Below are 17849 nucleotides of genomic sequence, written 5' to 3' on the forward strand. Positions count from 1 at the left end.
AGAGTGTGTGTGGAGAGGGCCTCTTCCCTTTTCTTGCCATTTATTGCTGAAGCACATACATTCTTTTGATCTTTAAACACACCTTAAAGGTGGCATTGTTGCTCCTACTTTTCAGATACTAAGGCTGAGAGAGTTAAGTAGCTTTTCCAAGGCCACACAGAGTCAGTGGAAATGAAAAGAAAGGGCAATTGTAAGTGTCCAGCAGAGGGACGACAGCCAGCCCAGAGGGTGAGGAGTTGGTGGCCGAGTGTGATAAACTGTGGTCAGATGGTGAAGCCCGTGGAGAGGCGAATGCACTCAATTATTGACAGAATTCAGATGCAGCACACATACAAACCTCCTGGCAGAGAAAGTTTGGCAAATACAAAGAGAGGCGCCTGAATACCAACCTCAGTGCCCTTACAGAGCTTGTATGGTTGTGATGAGAGGGAGAAAACTCCAACAAGCCCACTGAGGTCACCAGTCGGATAAGTTCTGAACTGGGTTCGAACACCTGAGTTTGGGCTCATTCTCTATCAAACTGTGTGTCCCTAGGCAAGTCTCTTAACTCCTCTGAGTCTCACTTTTCTCATCCTCAAAGGGGATAATGCCAGCTGTGCCTCTTCAAGAAGCTGCAAGGCCCTCTCCCAGGAGAGACACATTCCCAACAGGCTCATGGCTCCATTCCTAGCTTGAGGTAGGCTAGTTCCTTCACCTCTTCATCCCCTAGTTCATTTGCAACTAGGGACGATGTCAGCTGCCTCTATAAAATACTTAGCAAGCACTAATGTGCGTTACAAATGTCTGCCAGGCAGAAATGACCCCTATCCTACTGGTGTGAAAACTGAGGCCCAGGAACATGTGGCCCGTGGTATTGCTGGATTAAAACCTATCAGCTATTCCAAGGCCTCTACATAAGCAACCACAGTGGGTGTGGAGAGGGGTAGGAAGCCGGTGTTCCAGGCATATCATCACTTCTATGATCTCTTCATGTTCTTTCTCTTGGGCCCAGCACATAGGGTTCAATAAATGTCTGTTAAGTGAAATGATTTGAGAGGCACATTTTTCCTAGCATAGTGTGAGTTAACCGAATGAAAATATACAGCAAAACTCTGCAGAGAAGCAGAGACATGCCCAAGATCCTGCCTGTAATGCGTGGCAGGCAGGCAGGTGGGGGATGCAGTGATGTCAACAACCAACACGAAAATAAAGGCAGATGTGTGAAAGAGGGATTGCTCAGGGATGAGGAGGCCAGGAGGCCAGGGCGGGTCAGACTAGAGCAAAAAAAAAGCACGATTTCCTCACCCTGCCCCACCACTCCCCAGATCAGAGATCCTGGTGGGGTTAGGGTGCTGACTCCATAAGGTGGGAACATAGAGCAGACAGAACTGTGGAAAGGTGGGGGAGCTGAGGTGAGACAAGTGGTTACAAACAAATGACCAAGAAGCTTCATATAGAATGAATAATGCTCCTGCCCCCAAAGTTGCCTGCTCTGGCTTGACCGTGTGCCCCAGAAATTCACGTGCTGGGACATGACTGTATTATCTGTATTGTAAAGGCATTAAGTAGGCTATTAAGAGTAGGTGGCTGGGGTATCAACCCCTTCATGGTTGACGGTAAGTCCAAGTGGGCAGTGGCTTTTCCACGGTGCTTACATCATGGAAGCAACAGTCTCATGAGTAGATTAATGATGTCTTTCAAGACCCAGTAAGTTCAAACTCTCATGAGAAAGGGTAAAATCTCATGAGAGCTGGTAGTTGTAAAAGAGACCAGTTAGGACCTCTCTCCCTCTCTCTTTGCTCATGCCCAGCATCCTCTGTGATTCTATGGGCCATGCTGCAGACCTAGGACTTTGACTTTCTTTTTCTAAAATTTGCTATAGGGTGCATGTGCTTGCCATGCGGTAAAATTTGCTATAGGGTGCATGTGCTTGCCGTGGTGGAGAGGGAGAGAAAGACAGAGAGAACCCCACGGGGAGAATGACCATGCCTCAACACTTCTCCTCTTAGGACTTCGGGCATGCATGCATACATGTCTGGTGTGTTTTTCAAGACACAGGGTCCAAGACTTGAACTATACCGATGGCCGTGTGAGAGCCAGATACGTTAACCACCACACCACCTGGCTGCCTGGATTCACCTCTTCATTCCCTAGTTCATTTGCAACTTGGGACGATGTCACTTGCCTCCATAAAATACTATAGAGGATTCTATAAAATACTACAGTGGATTCTAGCCACCAGACTCTCGAGTTTGTAAATAAACTTCTATCTTATTGATAAAAGCACCCAGGCTCAGGTATTTCTGTTGACAATGCTAAAAGTGGACTAAGACAATACCCAAATCCTACTCCCTGGAACCTGTGACAGTTGCCTCACGTGGTAAAGTCTCTGCAGGTAGGATTAGGTTAAGGATTTTTAAATGAGATGATCCTGGATTACTCAGGTGGGCCCTAAATGAAATCGTGAGTGTCCTTTTAAGAGAGAGGCAGGGAGATCTGACAGATAGAGGAGAAGGTGATGTGAAATGAGCACGGGGAGATGCTGGCCTTGAAGACCGGAGTGATGTGGACACAAGCCAAACACTGCTGGTAGCCACTGGGGGCAGGAAGAGGCAAGGGATTCTTCTCCAAAGCCTCCAGGGAAGTGTGGCTCTCTGACACCCTGATTCAGCCCAGTGACATTGGGTTAAAATTCTGGGTTTTGTACTTCTAGGGCTGTGACAGAATCCGTTTCTGTTGTGTCAGCCATGTCATTTATGACTCCATGTTAGCACAGACACAGCCTTAGAAGGCTGGAGTCCTTCTCTCAGATAACAGGAGTCTGGGAAGCTGTGTGGACCTCAGAGTATACACAGTAGTTGCCCCTTATCCACAGGGATATGTTCCAAGGTCCCCAGGGGATGCCTGAAACTGTAGATGGTCCCAAACCCTATGTACAGCATGGTTTTTCCTACACATAGGTACATACCTATGATAAACTTTAATTCATAAATTAGACACAGTATAGTAAAATATTAACAATAGCTAATCATAAAATACAACAATTATATTGTAATAAAAGCTACATGAATGCGGTCACTCTCAGTCTGTCTCAAGATACTCACTGTGCTCTATTCCTGTACTTTCAGACCGCAGGTGACCACAGTTTGACAAAGCTGCAGTAAGGGGAGTATATGATAGGTCTGATCTTTTTGCTTTTGAGAGATTTTTGCTATATGGCATGTGCGCTCACCAGAGAGACAGACAGAAAGTGAGAAATCGCCTCCCACAGGGGGGATGGTCATGCCGCAATCCCTTCTCTTCCAGTCACCTCTTGGGATTTTGGGCACACATGCACACGCATCTGGTGTGTGTTAAGTCACCGGGTCCAGGACTCAAACTGTGGTTGGCCGTGTGGGAGTCCAGCGATGTAACCATTATGCCATCTGCTGGTCCTTGGGGCCAATCTTTATGAAGGCCTGGCCAAGTGTAAATAACAAGATGCTGAAGGCTCTGGAGCAGGTCAGATGTGCCAAGGCAGCCTTTGCACCCTGAAGGTTGCACCCTGATGGCAGCCTGGGTAGGACAGGGCAGGGAGGGCCAGGAGTGTGGGTGGGTAGAAGAGTCCTGGCACCCGGCGAGCTGTCCCTCTCCCCTCTCCATAGTACCGCGGCTGCTGAAGCACCCTAGGGGACACAGGGCTGTCTGGCTGTGACGGAATGTCAGGGCCCATTTCCCGCCGCGTCTGGTGGCTCTGGGCCTCCGCAGCGCGGAGCACATTTGTCACAGCTGAGTTGCTCATCACTCTTGTCACTCCTCTGGATTGCTTTGTTTGTGCTTTTTCACTTTTGGTGTCTGAAGCCACTCTCCACAGTTATAAATAATGGATCAGAGGGGACTGAAAATGCAAAAATCGAGGAACCAAAGAACAGAAAGGTGCTGAGCCCAAGCTCTGTTCAGAGACTGCGGGGTGGGGAGGTAGGAGGTGATTTCTGAGGCTTTCTCTCAGCCACATGTGCTGGACTTCTGGAGCGCCCACTCAAGAAAGGAGCTACCCTTCTCCCTGGGCCCTCGCCTGGCCCTCTGTCTTACACTGACCCACTTCCCCATGGTTGTCAGGACCCCGAGTGAGGTCCAGCGCGCCTCTTTCCCAGGCCTGGGTTCCTTGGTACCCTGAGGACAGGAGGTAAAAGAAGGGGAGAGTGAGTGAGCAGTGGAGGAGGGGGGAAGACCTTGGCTCCTCCCTCTGACCAGGACCATTCGTTGCAGAGCCAGGCAGCACCTTCAGCCCAGATTCAGGCGGTGTGGAAATGGCGATGGCTGTGGCTGTGACTTAGAGGAAACTGGGAAAGCAAGACCCCAGACTGGGGCAGGGAGAGGGGAGAAAAGAACGCCCACTCCCCAACTTAGCCTGGGACAGCTCTGGTATCGGTGAGCAAGCCCCATCAGCTCCAGCATCATTTCCAAATGGGAAAGAAACACGGGGCCTGGGGGATTCCACCATAACTGCAGTGGGAAAGGGGCTGCTCATGTGATGAGGCCCTCCAAGCAGAGGCCCCGAAAGACACCTGCTGGGGTCTGAACTTGCATAAAACCCCAAGCTGCAGCTTCTGGGAGCAGAGAGGTCCTGCGGAAATCTGAGAAGCTGCTCTGGTGTTTTCATCTCCCCTTCCTTGGTCCCTCTGCCCTCAGGGCCTCTCTCCCTTGCTACACTGAGCGGCAGATCTCAGCTCCGTGTGGACGAGGGGATGATGGCTGATAGGACTCACCCCTCCTGTCACACCATGCAACACACAGCACCACTTTCTTTACCTGTTCCAAGAAGACAACGTAAGCGCACAGGGCAGACAACGGGGCCGGGAGGGGCGGGGGGGATGTCCTTGTTTAAGATTCTTTTCCAGAACCCTCCACTCAACTCTAATTTTAAATTAACCTTTTAAAAAAATGTGCCTGGGCTAACTGGTAGCATGGTGGTTGAGGCAGTTGGCCATGTAGGCCAACTGCCCAGTTCAAGTTCTGGACCCAGCAGTGTGAAAAACCCTCTCTCAATCCAGAGAGGTGGGAGAGATGGAGAGGGGACTGCGGCGTGGGCATCCCTCATGGGACGCTTTCTCACTTTCTCTTTCCAGTGAGCACATGTGGCCTCTGGCAAATAAAAAAATAAAAAGAAAGAGAGAAAGAAAGCAAGAAAGCAAGCAAGAAAGCAAGAAAAGAAAAGAAAAGAAAAGAAAAGAAAAGAAAAGAAAAGAAAAGAAAAGAAAAGAAAGAAAAGAAAAGAAAAGAAAAGAAAAAGTGCGCCCTGTCCATAACAGCAACCAGGTTTAGGCGCCATGTCAGGGTCACAGCCTTCTCACGGGTCTGCACGTGCCCCTTCTGAAAACTAGCAGGCTCTCTCCCTATGTCTACCAGCCTGATGTCTGAGAGGATGGACTTAGGGGCTGCTAGGAATCTGGAGACTCTCCCCTCCAACTTTCTCTTGTGCAGAACCTGGTGGTCACGTGGCTTGTCTAGCCTGCAAAGCCTGCAGCTCCCCCAGCTCTGCCCTTCGTCCCTGGCTGTGAGGATGAAGAAGCGAAGTCCATGGACGGGAGGGAGTGGCCACATGTCCAGATGGGCCACGTGCCCCGACTTGCTGGGGTGGGGGTGGAGCACAGCAGGCACACTCAGCTGTCACCACTTAGCCTTGGACCATGGGGCTCTCTCTAGTGACTTCATGGTCTTCCGGGTCCCTCTGTCATTACTTCATGATTGTAGAGGCCACAGATGGGGATGGGTGATGGTCATGGTTGCTTCTCAAATGAGGTTTTGGACTGCACTGTGTCCCCCCAAATTCAGGACCTCAGAGTATTACTGTATTTGGAGACAGGATCTTTAAAGAGCGATTAAAGTAAAACAAGGTCATCAGGATTGGCCCTAATCCAATGTGACAAGAGTCCTTCTGAGAAGGCAGATGAGGGTAGACACACACAGGAGGACCACGTGAGGACGCAGGGAGAAAATGCCATCTGTGAGCCTAGGAGGGAGGCCTCGGGAGGAGCCAGCCTTGCCACACCTTAACCTCGGACTTCAGCCTCCAGAACGGGAGAGTTCGTTTCTGTTGTTTGAACCCTTCCACGGCCCCTGTCTGGGGCATCTTGTTACTGAAGCCCAGCCCGCAGACTGACTCAGGAGAATGCAGAATTCATAAAGTTGAGACCACCATGTTGAGGCTGGTCCTTGGCACGTTTATTCATCCCGGGTCACTACACTGATGGCCTGGGCTCTGCCAGTCTTGAGTTGGTGGGTTTATGTGGAAACAAGCTTTTTCCCCTTGTTCCTGCTTTGCCACCTCCCGCACTGGGCCAGGGGGAGGGGACCCAGACATATTCTGGCTCCAGCACTGCTGGCCGGGCTCCCTGAGGGCCTTGCGAATGCGGACAAATGCTGGTGGAACACGTGAAAGTAGGTGCATTTGTGGCGGTGAAACACGTGAAATTAGTTGCTTTTGTGGCCCCAGCCATTAAACACTGCTTTCTCCTTTGTAAAGAACGCGGCACAGATTCCAGAGCCTGGAGGACCCGAGGGGGCTGGCCTGCTCTTCCCTGGAGGATGTGTGCTACCCGAGAGGGTGCGAGCTCTTCCTGTCCACACCGACTCTCCAGCACACCACCCTCCCAGCACGCGGGGGCCTGATTAGGAAGAGGGGCTTGGGGCAGCGTCTGAGGCTGGCAGCAGTTTAAGAGATGAGTAAACCCAAGCTGCAGACATTTTAGTCTGCACCAAACAGAGAAATGTTTTCTCGAAGGTGAGCTAAGAGCCACTCATTCATTATTCAACAGATAACCTCCAACCCTGCACCTGCCCAGGTACTGCTTTGTGCTGGTCTCCAGGCAGGTGCAGAGTTAGGGAAAAGTGACAATACGCCCAAGTGCCAAGGGCTGGCCATGACAAGGCAAGTGAGGATGCTGATGGCCAATGACTGGAGTGCCAAGAGGCACCTGCATCTGGCACAAGGGTTCAGAGGGGCTTTCTAGGTGGCCTGGGAAACCACTGAGGACAAGGGCAGCAAATGTGTGCAGGTGTGAGAGGAGAAGGGCCAGGAGGTGGAGCAAGGTTAGGGAGGGGCCAGCAAGGCTGGGGCAGGTGCCCAAGTCCAGCTCCCCTGAGCCCCAGATGAAAAGCAAGCAGGTGATGTGCAGATGGGTGTCTGAGCTTCAGAGAGCTCTCTGGGGCAGGTGTGGTCAGTGTCACTCCTTCAGAGCCAGACCAAACCCTTGGAGGGCTAGAATGTGGGTGGCACACAGCAACTACCTGAGGGCCCTGTGAGTGCCGTAACGAAGTACCACACACTGTGCTGAGCACAACCCTGACTCTCAGGGTTCTGGAGGCCAGAGTGCGAGACCAAGAGGTCTGCAGGGCTGCTTCCTCCTGAGGCTCTAGGGAAGGGCCCTTTCTCACCTTTCTCCCAGCTCTGGTGGTTGCTGGCAACCCCTGGCTTACAGACACGTGTCTCCAGTCTCTGCCTCCCTTGTCACATGGCCTCAGTCCTGTCTTCTGTCCTCCTTGTGTCTAGATTTCCCTCTGCTTAGAAAGACACCCGTTCTATGGGACTGGGGCCACCCCAACCCAGTGTGAACCTGATTCAATGTGATGATGTCTGCAAGGACCTTGTTTCCAAATAAGGCCACACTCCCGGTACCAGGGTCGGGGCATGGATGTATCTGTTTGAGGAGGGGATGGCTGGAGCTTAGTGGCTGGACATGGTCACAATGTAGGCAGGCAGGAGTCCAGAGGAAACCAGGGCTTGAGTGGCAACGTGGTGAATAGTGGCTACAAGTATGGACATAGGAGGCCTCTGAGAAAAGATGGGAGTCGAGCCGGGTAAGCTTGAGGAGCCCTGAGGGAGCTTCTGTGGGACCAAAATTTGGAATCAGTAGAGAGGTCCTTCCTCCTCCCTCCCCTCCTCTTCTTCCTCCTTCCTTTCCTATTAACTGCCTGAACTTTTACTAGAGTTTAAGCGTGGCTTTCTGCTAGAAAGAATATGCAGGTGCTGGGGCTGGAGCTGCCCCCTGGACGGTCACCTCGGGTCAAGCCTTCAGGACCCTCCTTCCCCAGATTCGGTCTTCTCAGCACCTGCCTGTTTGGGGAAGGTGCGTCTCCATGACGTCAGGCCTGCAGGCGGTATGTCCCCGTGCCATGCTGAGACAGGCCCTGCATCACCGGTGTGCCCAGGTCACGCAGCACCATGTCCTGCAGCACCAATCCAGGCAAGGCAGCCCGGGGCACTGAGCACAAAGAATCCCTCTGGACCTGCTATTTTTAGTTGGTGCCTCAGGCTCAGTGGATGACTGGAGCCACTAACCCCTGGATTTTTTTTCCCAGAAGCCACGCCTGGCACTCAGGGGCAGGTGGGAATGAGCCACACCTTGAGGGGGCCTACTGGTGTCTGGACCCCATTTGGCCCCAGGGAATCCTCTGGGGGTTCCCTGACCCACTGGTGGATTTGGAAACCCCAAACCCCACAGGCACCGGAGCATGCAGGGGCCTGGCATCCAACCCGAGAGTCAGGACCCCGGAGAAGCCCAGGTCCTCAGGGGAAACCTGGTGGGTGGTGCTAAAGGAAGGCTAGCTGTGGCAACAGGGCACGTGCTTGGCAGTGAGGTGAGGTGAGGGGGCGCTGCTGTGCCCATGGCTCCAATACCCAGCGTCTGGTATGGGCTCAGCCCACACCCTCCAAACTCATTCACAAGAATCCTATTAAAACAGGGCCAACGCAGTAAGCGTTTAACCCTTTGGGCACCTGGCTTGGCAGGTTTCAGTCTGATCCTGAATGGGCTGCCTAGGCCTCTCCCACCAGCTCTCAACTCCTGGAACTTCCAGGGATGCTGTTGACTCCTTTGTCATTCTTGGGTTAAACTGCGTGTGTGCGTGCGTGTATGCGTGTAGTATGAGTGTGGTGTGAGTGTGAGTATATGTGTGTACTGTGTGTGTGTGTGTGTGTGTAAGCTGTGTGTGAGCATATGTGTGTACATGCCATCAGAAGCCCAGCTTCTGCTCCGAGGCTGTGACAGACTCATTCACCTTCACAGCCCAGTGCTGCCTGACACTGCGGAGGAGGAAATGCAGGGCCCCTACACTGTACCGCATTAACCCCTTTGCTTTGTCACAGGGCACTCCCCTCTGGACCTGCACTCATTGGAATATTCCAGATCAGGAGGGCACAGACACCATCCCCCACCTCTGCTGTTTGGTGCTTGGCTTTCAAAACACTCTGTACAAAATGGGACTGGAATAAATGTGGGTCATGGCTCCACACCCTGGCAGGCTCCAGGAGGACGTCTTTCTTAGTCTAAGGACTCCAAGGGCAATGCCACTTTCCCCAGGCAGGCAGGTATCCTAAGCTTCGGAAGTTCTGTTAAGACTGACAGTCCAGTGTCTTAGGCTTACATAGGAAGCTTCATTGAGAGATGTCAGATTACACATGACCATCAACCCTAACACCAATCAAATCTTCGCTTTCCCCCCTGTAGACTCATAGAACACAAGCTTGATGGAAAGTGTTCTGGGGACTGTCCCCCAAGTCCTTTGCCAATGGTGGGAGCTGCAGACCCCAGTTCAGCTTCTGCCAAATGGTCAGTCTTTGCAAAGCCAGCACACCGGACAAGCTGCTTTGCACAAAAACTCCAGGTAGAGGGATTCAAAAGACCTCTAGACGGTAATATCGAATGTGCTCCTCCTTTCCCTTTAGTTGTAAGTCCATAAAGTCTTTCAAAAATTCTCCAAGGCTAGAAGCCATGGTGATAAAGAGCCTGAATCACTGGACTCTATTAACCATTTTATCTCCAACTTAACACAGTGTGCAACTGGCTTTGGTGACAGACAATGCCCCAGGTGATCAAGTCCCAGGTGGACACTACTCTAGTCACTCTCAAACCTGCCAAATGAACTTGCCTTGGAAGAGGACAGGGTGGCGGCTTATCTGCGAGGCAGCATCCTGGTCTAAACCAAGGAGTTTGTGACCTATCCCAGGAGCCTCCTCAAATTCCATGGTGGGCTCTGCCTTTGTTTCCTGGAAGCTCAGTGAGAGCTGAACGGCTTCCTGAGGCTGCACAGCAGCTGAGGAGGGAGGAGCAAAGACAGCCGAGTGCTTCTAGGCTGAAATGGATGACAGAGACCAGCCATACTCCTCAAACACAGAGAGGCTGTTCCCAGCAACTTCCTGTCAGAGGCTCATGGGTATCACCCCCCGCACCCCCAAGAGAAAGCAGTGAACCTGAACCCTGGGGACCCCAACACAGCTGGAGAGCACACAGGTGTGCCCCCAGCAAGGAGTGCTCCACATCAGGTGCTACCCTGTCCCATCCACCCGAGCCAGGTGTCCCCTCTCCCTGCCCCTCAGCACAGTCCCCACAGAGCTCTATCTCTCCAAAACAGAGGAGAACGGAAGGTTATCTGTGGTCTTTACCTTGGGGAGGAAGATGGCTAGAAGGAGGATGGATGTGGGGCTACCTGGGAACAGCGTGCCACGGTGCTGGAAACCCAGCTCAGGCTGAGCTGCTCTTCATTGCTCGGGGCACACTCAGACACACGCCCAGTACAGGAACCATGCAGGATGCCCACGGGCCACTTGATAAAGGCGTCCAAATGGCAAGTGCCCCCAGCCAGGTACTGGGGTTCTGCTGCTTTAACTATGTGACATAGATAGATATATAATAAACAAAGCTAATAACACTTATATTCACTTACCAAGTGCAAACCTGTTTCGGCACAAACATATTAATGCACTTAATCTTCCAAAAATCTCATGAAGTAGATACTCTGCTCCCCCCACTTCATCGAGGCTCAGCGAGAACAAGCAGCCTGTCTAGCAAAGGCCACATGGCTCCATGTTCCACAGTAGACACAAACGAGTCACCATGACATCGTCACATTGGCTCACGAGCTTGGTGTAACCAAGTCTGCTAAGCAGCTATCTTCCCTGCACAGGCCACTCTCCCCTGCTGCACTGGGCCCCATCTCCATGCCCTGTTGGACACCCCATACACAGCCTCCCTTGAGCAACAGCCACAACTCTGCAAGTGGAGGAGGTCTTCGGGAACACATGGAGGAGGTCTTTTTTTTTCTTTCCTTTTCTTTTCTTTTCTTTCTTTTTTTTTTTTTTTTTTGAGAGGTTTTCTGCTATAGGGTGCATGTGTTCACCAGACAGAGAGAGACAGAAAGCGAGAAATCACCCCCCAGGGGGGATGGCCACGCCGCAATCCCTTCTCCTCCATTCTCCTCTCGGGATCTTGGGCGGGCACGCACGCACATGCGCCTGGCATGAGTTTTAAGCCACTGGGTCCGGGACGCGAACTGCGGTCGACTATGTGGGAGTCCAGCGACATAGCCATTATGCTAACTGCTGGTCCCACATGGAGGAGGTTTTAGGGAACACATGGAGGAGGTCGTAGGGAACACATGAGTTTCAGAAGACCCAATAATAAACCCATTGCAAGAAGTCTACCCTTTGCAAACTGAGGAAATAAGGATGGAAATGATTGAGGCTAAAAAAAAAAAAATCAGGCAGGGACCTGCAGGTGGTGTAGTGTTTCAGGTGCTGGACTTCCACATGGTCAACCGCAGTTCGAGTCCCGGACCCGGTGGCTTAAACTCGTGCCGGGCGCATGTGCATGCATGCCCAAGATCCCGAGAGGAGAATGGAGGAGAAGGGATTGTGGCGTGGCCATCCCCCCAGGGGGGGATTTCTCATTTTCTGTCTCTCTCTGTGTCTCTCTAGTAAGCACATGTACCCTTATAGCGAAAATCTCTCTCTCAAAAAAAAAAAAAAAATTGGGGCTGGTTGGTGGCATGATGGTTAAGGGTGCTGGACTCCTGCATGGCTAACTATGATTTGAGTCCCAGATCTGGTGGTGGCTTGCTTTCTCACTTTCCCTTTCTCCCTCTCTCTCTCTGTCCCTCTCTGTTCAAACTAACATAAATAAATAAATAAAGTTAAATAAAAATGATTCTTTAAAAAATAAAGGCAGTTTCATCAATTCATCCATTTTAAATAGCTAAACAAAATGAAGCCATCCCATACAATGGAATACAGTTCAACCTCAGAGAGGAAGAGAATTCTGACATGTGGATGAGCCTTGAGGACGCTGGCTCGGTGAAATAAACCAGATGTAGAAGGACAATTACTGTATGATTCCACTTCTGCGAGGTGCCTGGAGTAGTCAAGCCCACAGAGACAGAAAGTGGAGCGGTGGTTGCCAAGGGGTGGGAAGACAAAGCGGAGCGGTACTGTCTAATGGGGGCACAGTCTCGGTCTCTCCGGTGACAAAGTTCTGGAGATGGGCGGTGGTGATGGTTGTACAACAGTGTGAGGTACTTAATGGCCTGACCTGTGCCAGAAATGGTTAAAATCCTAAATATTGTTATAAATATTATGCCACAATTTAATAAAATGAGAAAAAGATAGGCAGAGGATCTAAAGCAAACAGGATACAACGAATGTTCTGGCTCTTGTTTTAATTATTTCTAGGCCAACTTTTCAGGGCACTGTGAGCCTCTGCTCAGGATAAACGCTCTCATTGTGTGAATCAGCTTTGGGATTTGGGAGGCATACACGTTATGGCATCCCTGTTTGACAGGCAAACGGGGATGAGTTCAAGGCAAATAAACTGCACCCACCACTGAACTTTTTGAGCCTGAAAATGCTGAATGCATCTGTACAACAGCGCCCAGCATAGCTGAACGGAAGGTGCCTGGAACAGACACGTCCACACTTCGTACTCTTGCGGGTGGGGCCTCCAGGATGGTTATGCATTAGCTTAGAGTACTTTTGTCTCACTTCTAGACAGAACCCTGGAAATCAGAGACCCCTCTGTATTCTGGAAACTCTCCTGAGCCTCCTTTCCAAAGATTTTCCCCACTTTCCCTGGTGTATGGATTGCTGGGTCACCTGCAGCCAAGTGAGTGAGTGATTGGGCCGGAGGGTTTGGTTTGTGAGGATAGTGGGGCGGGGAGAGGCCAGGGTGGGATGTGGGGCTCAGCACTTCAGTGACCTCAGGCTACCTGGTTCCAGAGCCCTGCTGTGCTACTGCCTGGCTTGTGCCTGCAGTGTCCCCATTGCTGGCCCACTCCGTCCTGCCACATCTCTTGTTTGCACATCAGTGCATGTGAGCAGCCTAGCAGGCACCATGGTCTTCTCTGCCCTCGTTTGGCTTCCTGATGACCAGAGCTAAATGTTGGCACTGTTGAACCTCCCTGAAAGCCCAGCTCCAACTAGACATGAAGTGAACGACATCATCTGCACAGTCACCCTATGGGGACACCATCACCTGCCCACCTCATGATGAAGAAAGTGGCTTCTCCTGGGCCTTGTAGCAGGCCAGCTGCAGAGTCAGACACAGTGAGGACACCTGTCCCATGCTCCACCTCTCTGTGTGACTGCCAAGAGCAGAACAACCCCTGGCAGTAGGGTGACATGGAGCCTCTAGGTCATTAACGCCAACTCTCATGGTGTGAGGTGGGGGTTGAGCCATCCCCTTTTGGCCTATGGGCAACGTCTGACTTAAGGGACCTTCAGACCACATCTGTGAGCAGGAGGACAGAGGCCAGCAGCTCCCTGGCTTCTTGACATCCTTAGGTTAGAACTAGGAGGGACTGTGCTTCCTGGAGCCCCGCATGGACAGCGCCTGCTGAAAGGCAGCCAGGTGTTTCACTTGCTGACAAGATGCAAATCCTCACTCTTACTGATGTTCACAGCCCAGTGCTGACCTGGGAGGAAATGGGGTAGGAATAGAAACGGCACCAGATCCAGATGCTCCCTGCTCCCTAGTACTACCACCTCCACCTCCACCCCATCCTTACACTGGAAACCCCGAAAGGGTGTGGATGTCCCCCTTCTCCAACTTCCCTTGGTTCACAAGCTCATTTCACCATTTGCATCTATTTAAAGATCTTGAGTTATAACATGTCACAAGGACACAAGTGGGTGATGCTGGAACAGGTGAGGACAATCATGGACAGCCTCATCCAACCAAGGATGAAGAGAACACAGTCACCAAGCCATGGAGAATGCAGGACCATGCAGCCGACGGGACAGGGTGCTGTGCTTGTGTGCAAAACAGGTGCAGTGTTTTAGGTGAAAGAAGGTGCTCATGAGCCAGGGTGGCAAGGTGCAGACAAGCCCACTCTGCAAACAGCAGAAGAGGGAATCCCCTAGGAGGAGTAGCCAGCCTGAAACACAAGCTCATGTGTGCGCAAAGGCAAAGATGAAGGCAGAGGGGCCCGAAGACCCTCAGGAGTGCAGGGTTTATCCAGGGCAGGGGACGTGGGGTTGCAGGCTGAGGGGAGTGAGAGTTCCTCAGGCTAGAATCAGAGACTGCCCCAGAAGGACAGCAGAGACCCGCCTTGGACTCTAAGTGCAGGAGGAGGGAAGGTCAGAGAGGTACGCCATTGGGAGGAGACCTAGGGTCAGGATCTGGCAGGCCATGGAGGCCAACCTTGGGTCCCAAGTTGCAAGAGGACCAGGGCAGGCCAGAGCAGGCCCACCAGCCACCTATATCCCCCAGCCCTGGGAGGGCAGCAGTAGGAGGGGCGTGGCCATGATGGCAAACCATTGAGAACTGGAATGTCTCCAGTGGACACTTGAACAACTTTCTATTGTTTCCCTTCCCATCTGGCTCTTCTTGTTGGCCTCCCTGTGATAAACGAGAACAGCTAAGGAGAGCTTAAGTGACCATTTCCGCATTAGGATCAAGCCCTTCATCCCAAGTTGCCGGGCAGGGCTGGCAGCTCAGTGGTTAAGGAGGTCACAGGGAATGAGCACCATCCCTAGGGAGCTGCAAGACCAGGTGTTAGCACCCTCAGAGGCTTCAGGGCCTCTGTCTCTTTCAGGTGAGTTTAACTTAAACCAAGCTTCCCTCTTCCCTCATTTGGAAAATTGGTAAACCTGAGCTGGACAGGCCACTAGGTGGGAGCCCTATAGCCCCCCAGTGCCAAGCGCTTCGAGCCTGTCATCCCTGGCATCTCCGTGGAGCACACCCTCTCCCCAGAGCAGAAGAAAGAGGACAGGGACTGAGGCAAGGGCCATAGGGACAGAGGAGCCAAGAAAAGAAAAAACAGCCCTTCCAGGAAAAGACGCAGGGTGTCCCTTCTGAAGTGTAGTCTTTATGGAGCAGGGAGCTCAGCATCCAGGTTGGGGCCCAGCCCCCACCTTGCTCCTCCTTCAACAGCTCATCCGAGGGGCTGGGCACGAAGTGGCAGGGGGCACTGCCTGGTGCCATCCTGATCTATGAGCCTGGCAAATTAGGAGATGATGGAGAGAAGTGAGGACATGCTGGCAGGTGATGCTGGCAGGTGAGGCTGTCCTCCTGGCCACTCAGTAGCTCCTCCCCAAGATGTCCTAGTGGTCACTTGGTGTGCACCAAGGTTTCTTGCCCACAATGCTGGTCCTCACCTAGGAGGAAACCTAGTCATCAGGCCCTGCTTGTGGGTGTGCCATGGGCTCCTTCCACCAGCCCAGGCCCTGCTGAGGCCTTCTGCAATATCTCAACAATCTTTGGGATAACCCTTGCTATGACCATTTATGCCCCTGGGGGGACCCAAGTCCTAAGGCGGCCTTCACTCAGTGGGCTCAACCAGCACCCTGAAGGTCATGTTCACATTGGGTACAGCCACAGCACACACTAGGTGCTCAGTAAACACATGGCTAAATGGTCAAGGAACCTGCCTTATGCTATGTGGTTCTTACAACAGCAGTGCTCTTTTTACCCTCCATTTACAAGTGAGAAAGCAGAGCACAGAGAGGTGAGCAACTCACCTGAGGTCACAGAGATGGTCAGCAAGGACACCGAGAATGGGCCTCGTGCATATGTGCCGATGACCCCAGCTGGATGAAGCGTACTGGCTTTGCTGCCAACTAGCCACAGGAGTCTCCCAAGTCTTTTTCAAGGCCTACGGGGCGATCTGCACAGGTAAGTCCAAAACAGAAATTTGGCACTTCTCCTGGGTCAGACAACTTCAGATCTCCCCTTCGGCCTTGCTGGAGCAGGTGACACTGAAGCCTGATTCTGAGATCTGTCTATGCCCTCCTGGTCTCTGCTCTATCAGGAAGGCATGAAGTGGCCAGGAGTGGGGGGACAGGAGTGGAGATATGCAGGGCCAGCACCAGCACTGACAGGTGGGCGATATGTAGTGACACTCGGCATCTCCTCCCGGTGCTGCCTTCATGCCCTCTCCTTGCAAGCAGTGTGGCTTTGTTTCCGTGACCTTCCATAGATAGGGAGGAGATGAGGTGGTAAAAGGAGATGCAGACGATTGTAATGTGGGAATTTCCAGAATGTATCCAGGTCTGGGACTTTAAGAAAAGGAATAGCACCCAAGGGCAGCCTTAATGAGGTGCTCTCAGCTGCGACCTGCTGAGATCTGTGAAGTCCTCAAGGTGCTGCTGGGGCAGAGTCTGGAAGGTGAGTGAGAGGCTATTGTTTTTTAGCACACGCTTGGAAACCCCAAACAATTAGGCTTTTAACCAGGGCTAGAATCCAGCTATGTGTGCTCCAGTGGCGCTGACTATAGAGTCGAGGGCATAGGTGGGGTCAAGAATAAGTAACAGACATTACAGGCACGGCAGAGGGTTAAGGACCCTGGTCTACCTCCTCCACTATTTGTATCCGTGAATGGGTGTTTAGGGAACAGAGAGACAGAGAGAGGGGACAGCAATATCCATTGTGTTCCGCAATGCTCCAGGCCCTCTTTTCACTGTCATTTAGTTCTCATTACAGTCTATAAAGCTGGCATTATCATCCTTTCCACACAGACAGGGTGCCTGCTCAGAGGGCCAAGGGGCCTGCTTACAATCACAGACATGGTGGAGCCAGCACTCCTCCTCGGTTCTGTCCCACCGCCACCACCCCTCCTCTCCCCAGTGCACATGCTGTGTCCTCTCAGGGCCAGCCTGCAGGCTGCTTTCCGAGAAGTCACCCCAACCTCGGGAGCATCAGCTGAAAAACTGCCCTGCTCTCAATGAGGGTCCTGCCTGCCACCTCTCACCTCTCACCCCTTTCAAACCTCCTCCACTTTTACTCACTTCAAAGAGACCTTCTCCAGGAGATCTTTGGGGAGTTCTCAGGAATGACCTGCCATTGTCACCTGAAAACATATCTCATCTCTTTGAAAGACAAAAAAGGCAGACAGATCTTTGATATGGTCTCATCTGGGGGGGCAGAAAAAGTGTGTGTGTTTGCATATCTCTGTGTGCACGTGCACATGCATGTTCATGTATGTGTTTTTGTGTGCGCATGTGAAAATGTGTGTACGTGGATGCAACTGCACTGGAGCACATGTGCATGTGTCTGTGTGTGTGCACGCACGTGCTGGAACAGGCAACTATGGGGAGGGTGGGCTGGTCTTTCCTTTGAGCCGAGGAAGGCTGGTACATTCCCATGCAGTGGTAGGAGCCTGGCCCTGGGAGTCAGGGCGCCTAGGTCTGGCCGTGCATCTGCTGTGGACCAACAGCCCATCTGAGGAAACAAAGGCTGGCCACTTGTCCTTGAGGATGTTCCTGTGCCCTGATTCTATTTAATCTGGCTAATGCGGGGAAGTATGGTACTTTCCATAGCATGGGATCAGGCTGGGGACAGGGTGAGGGTGACCTGTTGGCTTAATCTATCAATGAAGCTGGCTGAGAAGTGCAGAGCCCTACACCTGACCTGCGTGGGGCTCTTTCCCTGGCTTCCTCTGCTGGGCTGTCCTTGGGCACCGAGGCAGGAAGCAACTGCCCCGAGGCTTCCCTGAAGCATCCAGCGGGGGCTCAGGAGCAGTTCCTCACAATAGCTTTTCCGCAGGGATTTGAGAGAGAGCAAATGCCAGCCACCCCTTCCCCAAGCCTGTTCTCTCATTGTCCCTCTCTGCCAGTCAGAAGC

At 52.2% G+C, this 17849-nt stretch overlaps 1 protein-coding gene across 8 annotated transcripts in view; it reads right to left on the reverse strand.

Moving 5' to 3' along the window:
- The window catches only part of PDE9A (phosphodiesterase 9A), a 108394-nt gene extending 92596 nt beyond the window's left edge, over window positions 1-15798 (reverse strand). For 3 of the 8 annotated variants that reach the window (XR_003550669.1, XR_003550670.1, XM_027774895.1), the window contains exon 1: window positions 15749-15796. The gene's annotated coding sequence lies outside the window, so the exon portion shown is untranslated. Of the gene's footprint in view, window positions 1-15748 lie in introns of all 8 variants that reach the window. The other 5 variants (XR_003550671.1, XM_014590861.2, XM_006156358.3 and 2 more) reach the window with 5 other exon arrangements.
- Between the last annotated feature and the right edge of the window lie 2051 nt (window positions 15799-17849).

This window comes from Tupaia chinensis, unplaced genomic scaffold (assembly GCF_000334495.1).
Source record: "Tupaia chinensis unplaced genomic scaffold, TupChi_1.0 Scaffold000492_1, whole genome shotgun sequence".
Taxonomy (NCBI): Eukaryota; Metazoa; Chordata; class Mammalia; order Scandentia; family Tupaiidae; genus Tupaia; species Tupaia belangeri.